The following is an 18,698-nucleotide window of genomic DNA, read 5'->3' as shown; positions in this document are numbered from 1 at the left end:
CATATGAAAGAAGGGAAGTTAGTATGATATGGAAAGGATAGGAGCTCCACAAGGACCAAATATATCTGGGCACAGGGTCTTTTCTGAGACTGACACTCAACCAAGGACCATCTATGGATATAACCTAGAACTTCTGCTCGGATGTGGCCTGTGGTAGCTCAGTAACCAAGTAGTTTTCCAAAGTAAGGAGAATACGGACTATTTCTAATAGGATCTCAAGGGCAGGCTGTTTGACCCCCACCCCAGGGGAGGAGCAGTCTGTTAGGCCACAGAGGAGGACTTTGCAGCCAGCCCTGAAGATACCTGATAAAACAGGGTCAGATGAAAGGGGAGGAGGTCCTCCCCTATCAGGGGACTTGGAAAGGGGCAGGGAGGAGACCAGGGAGGGAGTGTGGGGTTGGGGAGGGAATGAGGGAGCGGGATACAGCTGGGACACAGAGTTAACAAAATGTAACAAAAAAGAAAAATAAAATAAAAATAAAAAAATTTAAAAAAAAAAAAAAAGAAGTTCAAGGTTTTGGGACTGACATTAGGTTTGCTCTCAATTTGATCTCAGTTATCAGCAGATAACAGTTCTGGATAGCAAAATAGAACCAAGCAGGTGATAACTCCATAACCCAACTTGAGACTTCCCATTATGTCCCATTACCCAAACCTACTATCACCTCCCAATACTGCCACCCTGTGTACCATGACTTCAGTCACAGTATACTTCCAGAAGGCCACCAAAACTTGTGTGGTCATCTTGGAAGACACTGGAGAAATGTAACAAACAGACAACTTACGAAACATAAAAACTAAATTGTTACAGGTATTAACAGTTTCACATCATTGTTTATTGAGTTATTACTCAGTACTAATTTATAGAATACTTATCACTTCATATATGAATTGGTTCATCTAATTCTTAATAAAAACCTGTGTTTAGTGGGATTTAAAAATTTCTAACTCATGACAAGCAAAATTTTCCTATAGATTAGGAGGAACTTAATAATTAACTGAATAGTAAACATAATTAGTGAACAACCTAAGCTGCTCCAAGTTATAAACACAATACTAAGACATGCCCCATGGGAAGAGAATTACAGGTAAACATAAAATCAATCAAAACATGCCACTACTAAATAGTCAAGCCCTTCAGAGAATCCTGATAGGCTAAGGTCAGATAGTAGGGGAGGAGGCCCTCCCTTATCAATAGACTAGGGGAGGGACATGGGGGGAAAGAGGGAGGGAGGGTGAGACCATGATGCAATATAGGAGGGGGCTACAGCCAGAATACAAAGTGAATACGTTGTAATAAATAAAGGTAATAAAGAAAAAAAAAACTGTATTTAAATGTTTAACACCTAGCTTTGCAAAAGTAAAGTTGTTCAGTGGCATAACTCGATTAATGTAAGAAGTCAAACAAAGTTAAAACTTCTTTTTTTGAAACAGAGGCCAAGATTTCAAACAATACATTTCTGTTTTAGAGTAGAAATTGCAAATTGGTGTTGAAATACCAAAACGACTCTGGGGACCTGCTTTTTGCAGATTACACAACATGTTTCAAGAAATCTGGGTGTGAATATTTTTATATATAGAACTGTTAACTGGAGTCACCATGCAATTTTGTTTTACCCCATCTTGACATTTATGATTTTGCTCTCTCATTTAAAATTTTGTTTGTTTTCACAGTTATATATACATATATACTTAAATAGCTTATTTAAGTAACACTTATATGCATGTACAAACACATAGCAAATAAATTAACACAGCATTTGAAGATTGTTTGACTGTTCATATTGAAAAAATAAAATAAGAATCACTTGAGGAAATACTACAATATTTATGAAGTAACTGGAGACATTTTTCAATATTACAGTGACAAGTTTTTGTAATTTTCTTCTTTGTCTACAGATTTCAGATCTTGCTTTCCTTAAATAGACACAGCCATAAGGATTCACTTATATAATGCTCATCCACATGTCTCTGACAACCATTTAATTGTTTGTTAATGCTTAGTCTTCAATGTGAGGATCATAGTGAAGTCAATGTCAAACTTCTCAAACACTGTGATGAGTTTTTTCATTCATGTTCTTTTGGGATTCTTTTTGTTTATCCTTTACGTAATTTTGCATTTATTTTACGTAGAATAGTTAATATCATATTTCACTAGGAAGATATTTAAAAGAACAATGACTTATTCGTATGCAAAATATATATAACTGTATTTTCTTTAAAAACTGATAATAAAGCTTTTAGCTGAAAAAAAAGTTTGAAAATTCAGATGAGATGTCTAGTAATTTTTTTCTTTTTTAATTTTTTATTAATTACACTTTATTCATTTTGTATCCCCCCATAAGCCCCTCCCTCCTCCCCTCTCGATCCCATCCTCCCTCCCCTTTCTGCATGCATGCCACTCCCCAAGTCCACTGATAGGAGAGGTTCTCCTCTCCTTTCTGATCTTAGTCTATCAGTTCTCATCAAAAGTGGCTGCATTATCCTCTACTGTGGCCTGGTAAGGCTGCTCCCCCCTCAGGGGGAGGTGATCAAAGAGCAGGCCAATCAGATTATGTCAGAGGCAGTCCCTCTTCCCATTACTATGTAACCCACTTGGACACTGAACTGCCATGGGCTACATCTGTGCAGGGGTTCTAGGTTATCTCCACGAATAGTCCTTGGTTGGAGTATGAGTCTCTGGGAAGTTCCCTGTGTTCAAATTATCTTGTTCTGTTGCTCTCCTTTTGGAGTTCCCGTCCCCTCCAGCTCTTAATATTTCCCACTTCTTACATAAAATTCCATTCACTCTGCCCATCAGTTGTCCATCAGGCTCAGCATCTGCTTTGACAGTCTATACTGCTGAGGCTTTCAGAGGGCCTGCATTCTTTAAGACAGAAACAACTTTAAAATATATTTTGTAAATTCTAACTAACTGTTATTAGGGCCAAATTTCACAATTTTTTTTTGTTTTGTTTTTGAAATAGGATCTTACTATGTAACCTGGTTTCCCTAAAATGTTTATGTAGACCATACTGTCCTCCAACTTAGAGATCTGTCTCCTTAGTGCTGTGATCAAAGATATATCTACCACACCCAATTCTTTACCAATATCTTAATATCTTAAATGAAATGGCTTTTTCATTTAAACTCTTTACTAGTTTATTGTCACTAGATAATAAACATTTTTTCCAAAACTCCTAGTAGTTTAAAGTTTAATTTATTTTATTTTTTTAAAAGATCCAATACTATTTTCGAGGAATTCTATGTTTTTAATAGACATAGACTATTTTTCATAGACAGAAAAAGATGAGTGAAAACACAGTGAATCCTGGAATACTTTTTGAATTTGTAATACATATATAACAACAAACCATGATATTTTATAATATATTTTAACTATCTCAGATTCATTTTTCTTATCTTTTGGAGTGGGGGCTAGGAGCCAGTCTCAATATGTAGCTCTATATCCCTGGCTTGTCAGGAACTCTCTTTATAAACCAGTCTGGCTTGAATTACTAGATATTTGCCTGTTTTTGCCTCCCTAGTTCTTGGATTAAAGGCTTGAGCTACCACACCTAGTTTGTTTCCCTTTTTTTTAAATCCTCTCTTCTCTTTGTACTAGAAATGCTGATAACATCTTTTATATATTTAAGCAATTTTTTATAATAAAAAAACATGTAATTACATTATTTCCCACCTCCTACTTTTTGTCTCCTACTTTTCTCATGTTCTCCTCCTACCAAAATTCATAGTCTCTTCTTCTTAAATATTATATACACTAATAAACTTATAAATACAACCTCCTGATTCTGTCCAGTGTTGCATGAATATATTTTGTAATGCTGACCACTTTGATTACTAACTAATGGGCTCATTCCTGGGAAAGACAAATTCTCTCTCTGAGAAGCTGTTCATTGTTTATACCTCTTCATCTAGGGATAGATCTCTACAAGATTTCACACATCTATATCAGGACATCATCAACTGTAACTCAAGTTGTTCAGATCTTATTTAAGCAACCATGTTGTTGAGATTTCCTAGCTGTAGTTTCCATGTCATAATTATAAGGCAGAATTATTTGAGAATTTCATAATATATACAATATGTTTTGAACATACCACCCTCTACTCATTATCTTAACTCTTCTGGGATCCTTCCTCTACCTTCTACAAGAACTTTTTTTCTCTTTTCTTTTTTTCTAGCCCACTGAGTCTTATTTATGGTGTTCACATACTCACGAGTGTAGGGCCATTGTAAGATGAATGACCTAGGAAAGGCCAGGCCCTTAAGGAGAACTGAGTGACTGTTCACTAGAAGCCATCTACTTAAAATAGCTCTTCAGCTAGGAATAAGACCTTGGGATCATCTCCCCAGTTGATGCTGGGATTTTGGCTAGCTTCTTCTTGGGTAGCTCTTGTCCAGGCAGTCACCACTACTATGAGTTCATGAGTGCAACTGACTTGTTTTATACAGAAAACACAGTTTCACTGGGGTTATCCCCAACCTTGGCTCTCACAATCACTCCATCTCCACATCCTCCATGTTTCCTGATAGAGATAATGTAAATATCCCATTTATAGCTCAGAACTCCACAGACACTTATTCTCTATACTTTACAGAGAATTGTACATTAATAGGATTGTTTTTAATTAAAAAACTATTTTTCATGCATTATATTCTAACCATAACTTTCTTTCCCCAAACTCCTCCCAGATCCTCCCCAAATCACTATTTACCCAATTTTTACATTTGTCTTCCTTTCATTTCAAAAAATTAAAGCAAGACAAGCCAAGAATCATACACACATACAACCAACAAAAACACAAAATCAAAACAAATAAGCAAAAGACCTATTGCTTGGTGAGGGGGCGGAATCAAAGTGAACCCAAAAGTCCTCAAAAATACCATTGAGGCCTTCCCTGGAGAATGGTTGATATATCCAGTAGGACTCCATTGGAGAGAAAGGAAACAGGGTTTTTCCTTTCCCAGCTGGTACGAATCACAAATAGCTTCTTGGTTAGAGGTGTTTAATTCCCTGTCTCAGTTCTAGGGTCACATCTGTTTGAATCTCTGTGTCGATCTTGCATATTCTGCCCCAGTTTCTGTGAGTTAATATGTACATCTCTCTTGTTATATCTGGGAGACTGTTTCCTTGGAGTTCTCCATTCCTGAGGTCCTTGGTCACTGGTCCTCAGGAATATGAGAGCAGAATCTATGAACTGGGGATTCAGTGGCCAGTGATCAGGAATGGAAATAAATTTTGGGAACCAGCTGCAGGGAAGCAGATCAATTTTATTCAGGGTGAATGAGAGTTATATAGAACTTTGGGGAGGAGGTGGAGATATCCACGTGGGTGACACTGAATGAAGGGCTAAGGTCCTGAGATGCCTCATTAGCATGGAGAGATATTCCAGGAATCCTAGGTGCTTGCTGAACAGTTTTTATTGGGGGAAAGCAAGTTGGACCTGTAATTTCTCTAAGGGCTATGTGACATTTCTCAGGTAGAGGGTGTGGTATTCTTAGCAGCAGGGTTTCCATAATATCTGACTCTTGAAAAAACTCTTTGCTCCTCCTCTTTTGCATTGCTCCTTGAGCCTTGGTGGAGACAATGATGGATTTGTATATATCAATGAATTTAACAGTTTTGCCATCTGTATTTCTCAGGAGAAACAATCTTAGAAAAGGGATGGTAAACCATATAGAGGAAATAGACTAAAAGAAAATTAAAATTAAAAGACACAAACTCATAACTGGTTTCAGTCACATGCTCTCAGTGGAAGTCAGACTGTAGCAGCAAGTGCAACATGAGCCTTCAGTGTGTTATATGTTTAGGGAAAGAACTGGGAAATACACTGGTAGAGAAACTCACTATTTAGCATTTGATATGCCACACTGCTTGCATACAAATATCTTAGCTTTAACTATTCTTAATAGAGAATTCAATGAAAGAGCAGAACTTTTTATTAAGGGTAAGAAAGTGATAGTTTTGTTATATCATGTGTATCAAACATTGTTCTGAGTTGCATAATAGTAGAGTATTGTATATAAGTCTTACTGTGTATGTGTGTGGGGGTGTGTGTGTGTGAAGGGGCATTTTTTTGTAGAGGGTTAGTTTATAAAATCTGTAGAAAGAGCAAAGTAGTCTCCACATCTAGTGCTCACATTTAAAACTTAGATAGGAACAGTGTAAGTAAGACTGAATTCCATTAGGTACACTGAAACCTGTGCTGACTCAAGGAGCAAGCACACAGTTGTCTAGTTTATCAATTAGACACTGAAAGAAGATCTCAGAGAAAAAGCAATTTTAGCTCCAGCTGTGATTTCATGTTAATGAGGCAAAGTAGCATGCAACAGCAAGCAGGCATGTATTCACTTATACAGACTATTAAACTGCTGCCATTCTTTTTATTCCACACTAGTGTTAACAGACTTTCTTTTGCAGCCTGTTGTGAGTAGAAATATGTAAGTAAAGAGAATTCTGGAAGATACTATTTGACTGAGCTAAATGGACAGTTAGCAAAGTTATCATTAAGTTGAGAACATTAAACACATAGAGGTTGTTGTGCCCAGATCTTAAGGTCGCCAAAGACTACCAGGAGCTAGACCATGTATACAAGAGCAAAGAGCTTTATTTGGGCTTAAGATTGGTCTCTGCACCATTGCCAGTGCAGTGGATCAGAGAAGAGAGCCCCAAGCAGCTATGTGGCAGGGTTTTTACTTGGGGCCTGAGCAAGAATCCTGAATTCCCAGATTAGCAGTTACATGATTGGATGATAATACAGCAAGGTCAAGCTTGTTACAAAGTGATTGTCTAACTAACTATAACTACCTATAGACCTATCTATAACATAACTATCTATAGACCTCAGAAATGATAGGTAGGTGGGCTGCCTGGCACCAGATGCCCCACCTTGAGATAAGATACCTTCCCATTCTTGTGGTTATCTCCAGTTTATTCCTTGGGTATGGAATTTTATGGTTTTCTTATTCCTGGAATTGATGAACTATGGCCTAGTTCCTGGGACTGATGATTTTTTTTGGTGAGAGGTCAGACCTGGACCTTTCAAGGTGACAATGTAGACTTAAATTAAGGAAAGGCTATAAATATTGGCCGCATTATTTTACTCTCAGAATAGAACACATATCATCACAGATTATAATTGTATATTGTTACTAAATAAACTTCAGTGGAAAAGAGTCAAGGTGGCAAACACTGATTTTGAAGTAAAGAGGCAATAAAAAAGGGGAGCTGGTCTGAAACTAAGTTCCAACTCAGCAAAATTGATCAAAACTTTTCATTTGTAGTAAGGAAACACATAGTGTTTAAACACGGACAATCAACATAACTCTTCTAGTATTTGCTCATGTTCTTTTAATGTTATTTTCCAAAGACTATTCCTTATATGTATAAAATTATACCTTTCCTGGCATATTTAAAATCACAGAAACACCAAACACACTAATTAAATAGTGCTTCATAATTTCAATTTTATTGTTTGAGAATTCCATGCATGAATAGAATGATTTTTCATATGACTAGAAATTCTGCTCACAAGAATCCGGCTATTTTACTAATCTAACATAGTCTCATTTGAAGATTTAGGTTTTCATTCTTTTTTTCTTGTTTCACTATATTTAGATAAATGATAAGAACAACCCAGAGAAGCTTAAATTTTACAATTTTACTGATCTGATCAATCAGATCAGTGGGCATGTTCATTAATCCAAGATGACATTTGACTCATAGCACACAACACATTGCCACCATCTACCATTAACCTTCTAAAAAGTAACATCCTTATGGCTAACACCAAGCCTTAATATGTTATAAAGTGTCTTCTAATATGGCTCTACTCTTTTCTCTATTTTAGGCTAAGTGGTTATTGATAGGATTTCCTGCCAATGATTTAGATATAATTGCTGTATTTTAGTTACATGAATTTTAGTACCACATATATATAAGAAGGTCAAGTACTAGCAGAACCACAAGTTTGTTAGTATATCCACAAATAAAATACTAATATAAACACTGGTATAAAAATCTTGGAGAAAGTATTCATCTTTCTGCAATGATTCAAGTGACTATTTTCTAAAGATAAAAAATTGCTCATTTTAATTTCCTTCTATAATTTTGTACCTTTAGAGAGCTGCTTATATTAAAAATTTAAAAAAATCAGGGCGATAGTAATAATAGTAAACACAAAAATAGACTCAAAAATATACTTTTAGAAAGGAAAATTGTAAGGATATTTTCAAATGATAACCTTTATTTGATGCTGACAAGTCTCATATACTACAGTCTCCTTTATTGAACACATCTTAAGTATTGTGAACCTTCTGCATAAGTCTTATAAGCCTTACGTAAAGTAGGCGTCACTTAAAAGCATGTTAAGAAAAGAAAAAAATAAAATCTCTCAATAACTCACAGAAGAGTAATCAGTCTGTCTGGAAATGGGAGATGGGCACTTATATGTGTGTGTTTTCAACATAAAGGCCAGGAGTAAAAAAAACAATATTGTGAGCAATGAAGTGATAAAAATGTATGATTGAAATCTCAAAAAGAAGAAAAGACTTCTTAAGACAGATGAAGCTTCTCAAGAAGTCATATGCTTGGATATAATAAAATACTTTGAAGCATGGGGTGGAGGATAGCTACTGAGCCTGAAGTTGTAGGATCAGGAAGGAAGAATAAAAGGCAGAATATAAGGATTTATTTTCAAGTGATTTAATAACACCACTATTTGAATGGACTGAGATGACAGGTTACAAAATGAAATTGTGTTTCTCTTAACAATGGAAAGAACTGAAATAGCTTTGGTCAGAGTGCTAACACGGAATTCTTTTTATTTAATTAAATTTTTATTTTTTTAATATTAGTTGCAGTTTATTAACTTTGTATCCCAGCTGTATCCCGCTCCCTCATTCCCTCCCAATCCCACCATTCCTCCCTCATCTTCTCCCTACCCCTTTCCAAGTCCACTGATATGGGAGGTCCTCTTCCCCTTTCATCTGACCCTAGTTTATCAGGTATCTTCAGGAATGGCTGCAAACTCCACCTCTGTGGCATAGCAGGGCTGCTCTTCCCTTGGGGGGAAGGGGAGAAGGTCAAAGATACAGCCATTGAGTTCATGTCAGAAATAGTCCCTGTTCCCCTTAATAAGGGTAACCACTTGGATACTGAGCTACCATGGGCTACATCCGAACAGGGGTTCTAGGTTATATCCATACATGGTCCTTGGTTGGAGAAACAGTCTCATAAAAGACCCATGTGCCCAGATATATTGGGTCCTTGTGGAGCTCCTGTCCTTTTTCCAAGTCATACTAACTCCTCCTTCTTTTATATGATTCCCTGTACTCTGCCAAATGTTTGGAAGAGGATCCTGAGTAAGATCATTAACCCTCACTTAGAAAGACAAATGGGATGGACATTGGATGTAGGAGAAAATAAGTAACAGAACAGGAGCCTACCACTGAGGGCCTCTGAAGGTCTCTACCTAGTAGTGTATCAAAGCAGATACTGAGACTCATAACCAAACCTTCTGCAGAGTACAGGGAATTCTTAAACTACTGAAAATACCCGTGTATGCTACAACTTCTGAAATTTTTCCTGATTAATTCAGCAGAGAAAATTCCTTCCAATTTGGAAATTCTGTGGTCCAAACTACTAATGCAGTTCAACCATTCAAACTGTTACTGTATTTCCTTCTATGAAATGTAAACAAAGAAAAAAGTGTAAAACACTTCCTTGGGGATTTAGAATCAGAAGCCATCAGATGCATTTTACTAAGCCACATGCAAGGGTAAATGAAACACCCACAGTCCTCCTGTGGCATTTTAGTATAATGGGGAGAAACAAGAGCCCACAAGGTAGAAAAGAAGCAATCATAAAAAAAATTAAGTTCACTGACTACTCAATTACATTTTATTTTTAAAAAATTTTTATTTTTTATATTAATTACAGGTTATTTACTTTGTATCCCAACCATAGCCCCCTCTCTCTTTCCCTCCCAATCCCACCCTCCTTTCCTCATATCCTCCAAGTTCACTGATAGAGCAGGTCCTCCTCCCCTTTCATCTGACCCTAGGTTATCATGTATCTTCAGGACTAGCTGCCAAGTCCTCCTCTGTGGCCTAGCAAAGCTGCTCCTCCTTCGGGGGAAGGGAGGGAGGTCAAAGAGCCAGCCATTGAGTTCATGTCAAAAATAGTCCCTGTTCCCCTTAATAGGGTAACTACTTGGATACTGAGCTACCGTGGGCTACAGTCAAGCAAGGTACTAGGTTATATACATACATGGTCCTTGGTTGGAGAAACAGTCTCATAAAAGTCCCCTGTGCCCAGATATATTTGGTCCTTGTGGAGCTCCTGTCCTCTCCAGGTCATACTAACTCCCCCTTCTTTCATATGATTCCCTGCACTTTGCCAAAATTTTGGCTATGAGTCTCAGCATCTGTTTTGATACACTACTAGGTAGAGTCTTTCAATCACATTTTAAATAATAAACAAGTGCATGAGCTATCACAATGTCCTACACTGAGCATGTTTTATAAGCTTAAAAATCCCATAAAAGAATATTTAACCTCAAAATCCAATAAACATAAGAATTGTGAATTGTGTTTTTTAAAAGATAAGAAAGGCAGGCTTTGTATATATATATGTGTGTGTGTGTGTGTGTGGTGTGTGTGTGTGTGTGTGTGTGTGTGTGTGTGTGTGTCATCTTTTCAATCTTTGAGTGTTAGGACACTCAGGTAAACATAAAATGAGACAAAGTGGAACTTCCGTTTTAACCAAAACTATTCTCATCAAAACAGAAACCTCTGTTAAGTTACAAATGAATGCATAGACAGGCATACACATTTGGGACAGAGTCTATTTACACTGTTACTTTTAAAGAACAAACTTAAATTTCCAAGTAAATGCATTGTAGTGTTTCTTTAATCAAAGTTGGAAGCTTTTGTTTCAGTTTCCCTATTTTGGGCATATATACTTTCAGAAATTATAGGGGAACAGGCATGGGAAATTGAGTCAAATAGCATAGTTGTGATTTAGCCTGACACCATAAAAACTCCAAAATAAGAAGGAAAAATGGAGGTATTGACAGGAACAGACTATGTTAATTAACAAAGTTATTCCAAAATATACTATCTTCGATATGACTTAGTTTGGAGAAAGCAGCATAAGCAGGAAAAATAAAAGAAACATAAAGTTTTAAAAAAGAGAAAGAAATGTGCGGACAGGGTCCCTATTAGAAAATTATAACCATTGTAAGCACATACTTAACAAAGTTAAGAAATATTTACAGGCAAAAATATTTGCCGAGTTTATGCTCCTTAATACCCATTACTTAGAGTCTCAGCTATGGTCACCCCCATAGACTCTCAGGAGCCTCCCCTGCCCCAGAGATGCCCCCCACATGGATTTCTATTCTTTTTACCAGTTATTCTTCTCACCCCCTCCTCCTCTTCCCACCCACCTGATCCCCACTCTAGTTAGTCTCCCTATCGCCTGTCCCACCTTGTTCCCTCCTTCTATCTACTTCTGATGTCTATTCAATTTTCTGTTTTGAGTGAGATTCAAGCATCTTCCATTGGGCTCTCTTTGGCATATTTGGGTCTGTGGATTGTAGTATGGTTATCCCGAACTATTTGGCTAATATCCACTTATAAGTGAATACATACCGAGTGTGTCTTTCTGGATCTAGGTTACCTCACTCAGGATGATCTTTTCTAGTTCCAGCCATTTGCCTGCAAATTTCATTATTTTCTTGTTTTTAACGGCTAAGTAGTATTCCAATAAATGGGTGTAAGGAGCATAAAGTCAGCACCTTCTGTAGCCAGGTGGCACTCTAATCTGAGGGAGAGAGACACCAACCCACATATAAAATCTTCAACCCAAAATGTGTTTTGTCTACAAAAAGTAAAGGGGCAAAAATGGAACAGAGATTGAGAGAATGGCAAACCAGTGATTGGCCCAGCTTAAGACCCACCCCATGGGAAAGGGCTGACCACTGTCACTTTTAAAGATACTCTGCTATGTTTACAGATAGGAGATCAACATAACTATCTTCTGAGAGGCTGTGTCAGGCAGTTGATGGAGTCAGATATAGAGAGCCAAGGCTAAGCAATGGGCCGAGCTCGAGGAGTACTGTGGAAGAGTGGGAAGAATAGGGGGAGCTGGAGTGGTCAAGGACAGCACAAGCCCTACAGAGTAATATAGCCTGGGTTCATAGGGGCTAAAAAAGACTCAACCACAAATCAAAGAATTTGCATGGTCTGAACCTAGACTCTTTACACGTATGAAGTAATGTGAAGCTTGGTCATTATGTGGGTCCTCTAACAATAGGAGTCTCTGAATTTGTTATGTACTGCTGGGTCAGTTTCCCCAGCTGGGCTGCCTTGTCACTCCTAGGTGAGAGGGCATGCTTAGTCCTGCTGTGACTTGAGATACCATGTGAATTAGTACCAATTGGGAGCCTCTTCTTCTCTGGGAAGAAGGAGGGGGGAATGGGAGAAAAGGGTTGTGAGGGTAGTCCAAGGAAGAGAGGAGGGAGGAGGCTGGGATCTGGATGTAAAGTGATTAGATAGATAGATAGATAGATAGATAGATAGATAGATAGATAGATAGATAGGTAGGTAGGTAGGTAGGTAGATAGATAGATAGATAGATAGATAGATAGATAGATAGATAGAGAAAAAGAAAAAAGAAATATTTACATTTGAATAAACTGATGGAACTATTTCATTCTCCATCACACCAGCTTCACTATATATTTTGCCACCTTCTTTCAGTTTTTTTCCTTTCCATATTCCTGTCCATTCCTTTTTCTTACTTTTCTTTCAATTGCTTATGATACTGAGTACTTTGCTGATTGCTGATATACATTGTCAGGTTATATTATTATCATTATTATCACAGATAAACATTTTCCCTATGTATTTTAATATATTTATTTAAATATATAAATTTAAATATAGTTATTTAAATTTATATATTTAAATAATTATTTAATATTTATTAAATATTTAATATATTTAAATATTTAATATATAGTTTATTTATTTAATTACTTAATATTTATTTAATATTAATTAATTAAATATTAGGCTTATTTAAATATAGTTTTATGTTGGAATGTGATAATTTGTTTTAAAATTTCATGATTCTGGAAGAAAGGAATGTATCACAAGGATGAAGTAATCAAGAAAGGATATAGGGTACAGTGGCTACACAATTACAAGAGCAAAGATATAACAAATATCTTAACAAAATTAAGTAACAAAATTCACAGCATTACAAAAATCACAAAGCCTCTGCAGTAACAATATCCAAATATCTGCAATGGGAAGATGTTCAGCTTGTACATAACTTGAAACAATTTTAAAACAGTAGAAATTGTAAACAGTTCTGATGTTTCCATGAGAAAACAAAGATATTGTGACTTTTAGCCACTGCCCAACAAAGGAACAAATTTATTTTGGCTTCCACCTCTCAGACATTGTTAAAAGTTTCCGAGTACTCCCTTGAGAAAATGTTTCAGGGTAGTTGAAATGAATTTCACCCCACTGTTAACCCACTTATCAATCTGTCTTATTCTCCTCTTTTCAACACTATGTGCAAGATCCTAAGAAACAAGCCATAAGGTGGCATTGTGAGGCAAACATTTTGTGTGTGTGTGTGTGTGTGTGTGTGTTCCTTTCTTCACCTTTCATTATTCTAGATGCCTTGAAGTTTGATTTGACCCAGAAAGAACGCAGCCATCAAGTACTAAACTATGGGTCTTTCTAGGAACCTTTGAACCTATCCAACATAATGTGGTCATCATAATCCCATTTTCCTGATTTCCTGTTTTCATCTTTATCAGATTCTGTCTCTGCTCTGGAGCACTTGGCTATGACCTCTGTTTATTCTATTAGTGCGGAAAGTATCCCAAACAGCTTATTCAGATTTTAGAATGAATCTCTCTGATTCTTTTTTTTTTAATTTTCTTTTTTTCTTATCAGTTACATTTTATTAACTCTGTATCCCAGCTGTATCCCGCTTCCTCATTCCCTCCCACACCCACCCTCGCTCCCTCATCTCCACCCTGCCCCTTTCCAAGTCCACTGATGGGGGGGACCTCCTCCCCATTCATCTGATCCTGTTTTATCGGGTATCTTCAGGACTGGCTGCAAAGTCCTCCTCTGTGGCCTAACAGGACTACTCCTCCCTTCTTGAATTGGGCAATTTGATTTAACTCTATTATGTCAAGACCATCATTTATAGAAAGGTTTCCATTCCATAATAATAACAATTCTCCTAATAAATTTTACCAGTTAATGAGCACTTGCATGGGTACTATGAACATGTATTAACTTGGTTAGTTATAACTTATTTGTAGTAACTTAAATCCACTTAACAATCTATTGCCTGGACATACATGGCTTTGTTCTTAGAGAAGTGGTTGGCAAGGCAGTTTGGAGCAGAAATTTCATACAAGACCTAGATTTGTTTATCAAGTTTTAAAATGTATGTCTTGTTCTTCTCTTGTGATTTTTGTTCTCTTGAAATATGAGTAGATGTCATGTGTTACAGGAATAACCTTTTCAAATATGATTGTAATAACCAGTTCCTCCCATTGCTTTTGCTTTCCTTCAATGCTCTCAGAGAACTCTGCTTTCAAAATAGCTATCTACAGTTTGATTCTGGCAACTCTTTGCTGCCCTAGGTCCTAGTTCTGGTAGTTCTAAAAGAACTATTTTTTACTTGTCTTACATAGGCAGGGGCAGATAGAGGATACAGAAAAAGGACAAAAAGAGAAGAGTCAGAAAAGAGATTTTTTTTATTGTGTTTTTTAATAAAGGTTTTAAGCTTCTGGAAAAGGAAGCTATTCATTATAACTAACGACAAAAGATAAATATGTTTGTAAACCACTTTGCTTTTATCTTAAGTGAGTAGTCTTTTGCAAAACGTTTATCTTTACCATAATCATAGAGTTATTTTAAAATACACGAATAATGATCCAATAAAATTTAATTGCTCATACTATTCAACATCTTATTTAAGAAAAAAAATGCTTACTATTTCCTAATTGCAGCAAGTAAGATCTCTGGATGCTGACATTTTTAATTAGGAAAGAAAATTTCTTTTAATTAGAAAATGTTTTGTCTGTTTGTTTGTTCATTTGTTTGTTTGGTTGGTTGGTTGAGTGTTTGTTTTTTCTTATTTCTCAATAAGTTCAAGAGTGTCCTCTAGTGGAGAGAACTCTGGTTCCAGCAGTTTTAGAAATAACTAAACTATATCTCATTAGATGTTTGCATTAAATAAAAACATATTCCTACTTAGATGATTGGAATATGCTTATTGAAGGGAAAATGCATTCTTTTCCCTTTAAGACATGTTCACAAACGTGGCCTAGTTGAAAACCTGAAGTGTGACAAACATTGTTCTCATTTTAGATAGCAAGTGATTTTTTTTATGATCAATTTTTGTGCTTCCTTCAGAATCTGGTGAGATTGAGCTGACTGTGCACTTTTCTGCCAAAGAGGCAGCAGAAGCATTTAGTGCAATTTACTGTAGCTTTCACAGATATCAACTGGCAGAAGCAAAAATGCCATTACCTTCAAGATTCCAGCTCAGGCTGGCTGATACAGCTGATGTACAGGAGTCTCAGGGCCACAGCTCAAATCTCTCTTGTTATTTGAAAGAAATTAAGTAGAGAAGAAGATTAAATAAAGCTTTGTCTTTCCTCTGTTACTTTTGGAATTCTAACACTAATTTCCTGCATTTGTAGTTGAGCATTAGTATCAGAGATGACATACAGAAGTGGATTCCTTTTCAAAAAATAAATGAAAGAGAATGAGGAATAGCTGTGATACTAAGCTCTCTGTGCCACAGTTAGAATTGCCTTATCAGAAATTGCATGTTACAGCAAATTAGAAACCTAAAGAGAAGATGGATATTAGCTCCTGATGAAAATATAAGGACTTAGTTAGACTTAATTAAACATAGATGTTTTTAAATGCTGATTCTTCTTTTTGGAAAAAAAGTTTTTTAAAAAAAGCAAAAGGAACATTACTGGCAAAGTCCTGACAGATACAATATTATGCGACTATAAATGTTGCTTATTTTTATAGCTATGATAAGAAAGCACTAATCATAACATTCTTGTTAATGGATATTTTTCAGAAAAAAAATGTACAATCATGACTCTCACACAGTATAAGAGGAATAGATTTTAGAAGAAATTATGCATATGATATGAAAAAGCCAAACACATGATGTCTTGACAGGGTCAAAAGAAAAGTCAGAAGAGCTGGTGTCCATGAAAAAAAGCTAAATTATAAATGGAGATAACAACATTTTTTTCCCTAGATTTTAGAGGGGAAGTGGAAGAAACAAATCCCTTCAGTCATTATCACACTTATAGGGAATAGCCATACCTATCTGTTACCTGAATTCAAAACTATGATCCAATATCCCTGAAAGATGTGCCATAGACTGACAAGTCGTTTCCCACTACAAACTGGTTAAGCCTACATTCTTTTGGAAGCAGGATCTAATGCCATGGCTTGGATTAGGTTAGTGCCCCATTTTCACATCTTACTTCCCTACACCATCTACTACTATATATGCCATTGTCATTCTCCTTCCTCCTGCCAGTTTCCCAGCTCTTAGTTCCTGTTTATGGGCTCAAATGTTTCTCTTCTTTTCTTTCTTCCCTTTTTCTTTCTTCAGGACATGGTGTATAGTACGGGTATTAGTCCCTATGCTTTATACAAATTTATACAAGTTGTAAGGTAAAAATAAAATGTTCTACTGTTAGCACATAACTTTAACCACTAAAATGAAATGACCTGAAGTGCTTATTAAAAGTTCAATTCTCTAAAGGCTTCTCAATTTGTCACAATCAAAATTCTGTCCTACAGTCTTTAGTTACTTTTCTACTTGCTGTGAAGAGACACATGTCTAAAGCAACTTATAAATGTAAGCATTTAATTAGGGAATTGATTCCAGTTTCAGACGGTGAGTCCAAGACCATAGCAGGAAACAGAGCAGCAGGCAGGCATAGTGCTGAAGTAGTAGCTGAAAGCTTCCATCTTGTCCAGAGACACAGAGAGAGACAGAAATAGAGTAGGGAATACTGGGCTGGTATGGGCTTTAGAAACCTTAAAGTCACTCCAATAAGGCCATACTTCCTAACTTTCCCCCAGACAGTTCCACCAACTAGGGACCAAGCGTTCAAATATTTGAGCCCACGGGTGCCATTCTCATTAAATTGACACAAGTAGCAATATATTTTAACAAAATTTTAGTATACTGTCTTAAGAAAGGTAAAAATTAAAAATAAAGAGGAAAAAAAATAACCTTTAAAACCACATTTCTCTCATCTAAATGAATATATGGCTGAATGAAATTTAAAAGTGATATGAAAATAGAAATTTATAGAAAGAAACAAAGTAAGTGATAATATTAAGGCTTATAAAAATAATAACCTTCCCTGGAGCTTCTTCCAAAAGATGTCATATGAACCACTTTCTTCAGTACTGAGAATGAAACCCAAAACCATAGACATACTACTATTCTACCATATTCCACCATTGGTTTATGCACCAGGCAAGGTGTCTATTAATGCTAATCAGAGGCACTAAAAAAATTGTCCTTTCATTGTTTTCCTTTTAACCAAAGATATACTCAGATATATGCTAGACAACAAAAACAATAAAGAAATTTTTCTAATCATTCTGTCATTGTAGTTACCTTTGTTGTCTTTACATTGTGAAAAAAATATCTGGATATGTTTTTAAAATCATCAAGTTTGGAGTTGTTGTCCTTTGTATCTTTTATTTTAAAAAACACATGGCACAGCTATATCTAATAAGAATAGCAAAAGTCATAAAGCCAGCATAGCTGCTTGACAAAGATCCAGCAAAGATGAACCTAGTGATGCATTCACCATTGTGCTATCTTTCAACATTTGTTCTTGATCTCCATGTGTTGCATTCTGGGGGGGGGTGATTTTATTATTTGTACAACTTGGGGATATTGGATTGATGGAAATTTTCTTATGGCTCATTTACACCTTCTCCCAGGAGTATTATCTAAGAGGAGCCAGAAAAGTCTTGAGCATACTCCTTCTTCCACTTTTAGGGAGGTATCCTTATCTGGACTACTTGAAGGTCTTCCTTACTTCTTGTAAGTTGTGATTCGAATAAATATGCCAGAGACATCCTTATTATGCTCTGACTCCAAGATACTTATAAAACAAATCTGCCCTGCACTTAATAACAAGATAATCAAAACAAATTAACCTTTGAAAAGTAAACAAAATTTGGGGGCTAGAGAAGTTGGCAGCAGATCAAATAAAAAGCCTCATCTTATCCAGGTACAGTGCACCTATAATCCCAGCACTATAGGAGGCAGAGTCTGGCAGAAATCTGTGACTTTGAGGCCAGCCTGGTCTGCAAATCTAGTCCAGGACAGCCACAGATACACAAGAAAAACCCTATCTCAAAAGAAAAAAAAAGTGCCTCTTTCTACTACTAATAGACAAAGAATGGTGTGGATAAAAGATAAAAGTATGAGGTAAAAAGACTTTTCTTTCTGATACAGAACACATGGGAGAGAGCCAAACCCTGACACTATTGATACTTTGCTATGCTTGCAGATAGGAGCCTAGCATAGCTGTATCCTCGACCAGCAACAGATGTTGAGACTCACAGCCAAACATTAGGCAAAGGAC

General features: G+C 36.3%; 1 protein-coding gene across 1 annotated transcript in view; it reads left to right on the top strand.

Annotated features, from left to right (window-relative positions):
* Il1rapl1 (interleukin 1 receptor accessory protein like 1) overlaps positions 1-18,698 on the top strand; it is a 944,588-nt gene that overhangs the window by 843,541 nt on the left and 82,349 nt on the right. The gene's annotated exons all lie outside the window — the stretch shown is intronic.

Source organism: Psammomys obesus, unplaced genomic scaffold, assembly GCF_907164565.1.
Source record: "Psammomys obesus unplaced genomic scaffold, mPsaObe1.curated_primary_1811, whole genome shotgun sequence".
Taxonomy (NCBI): domain Eukaryota; kingdom Metazoa; phylum Chordata; class Mammalia; order Rodentia; family Muridae; genus Psammomys; species Psammomys obesus.
The sequence above is the reverse complement of the archived record's forward strand: the minus strand, read 5'-3'. Positions and strand labels throughout refer to the sequence as shown.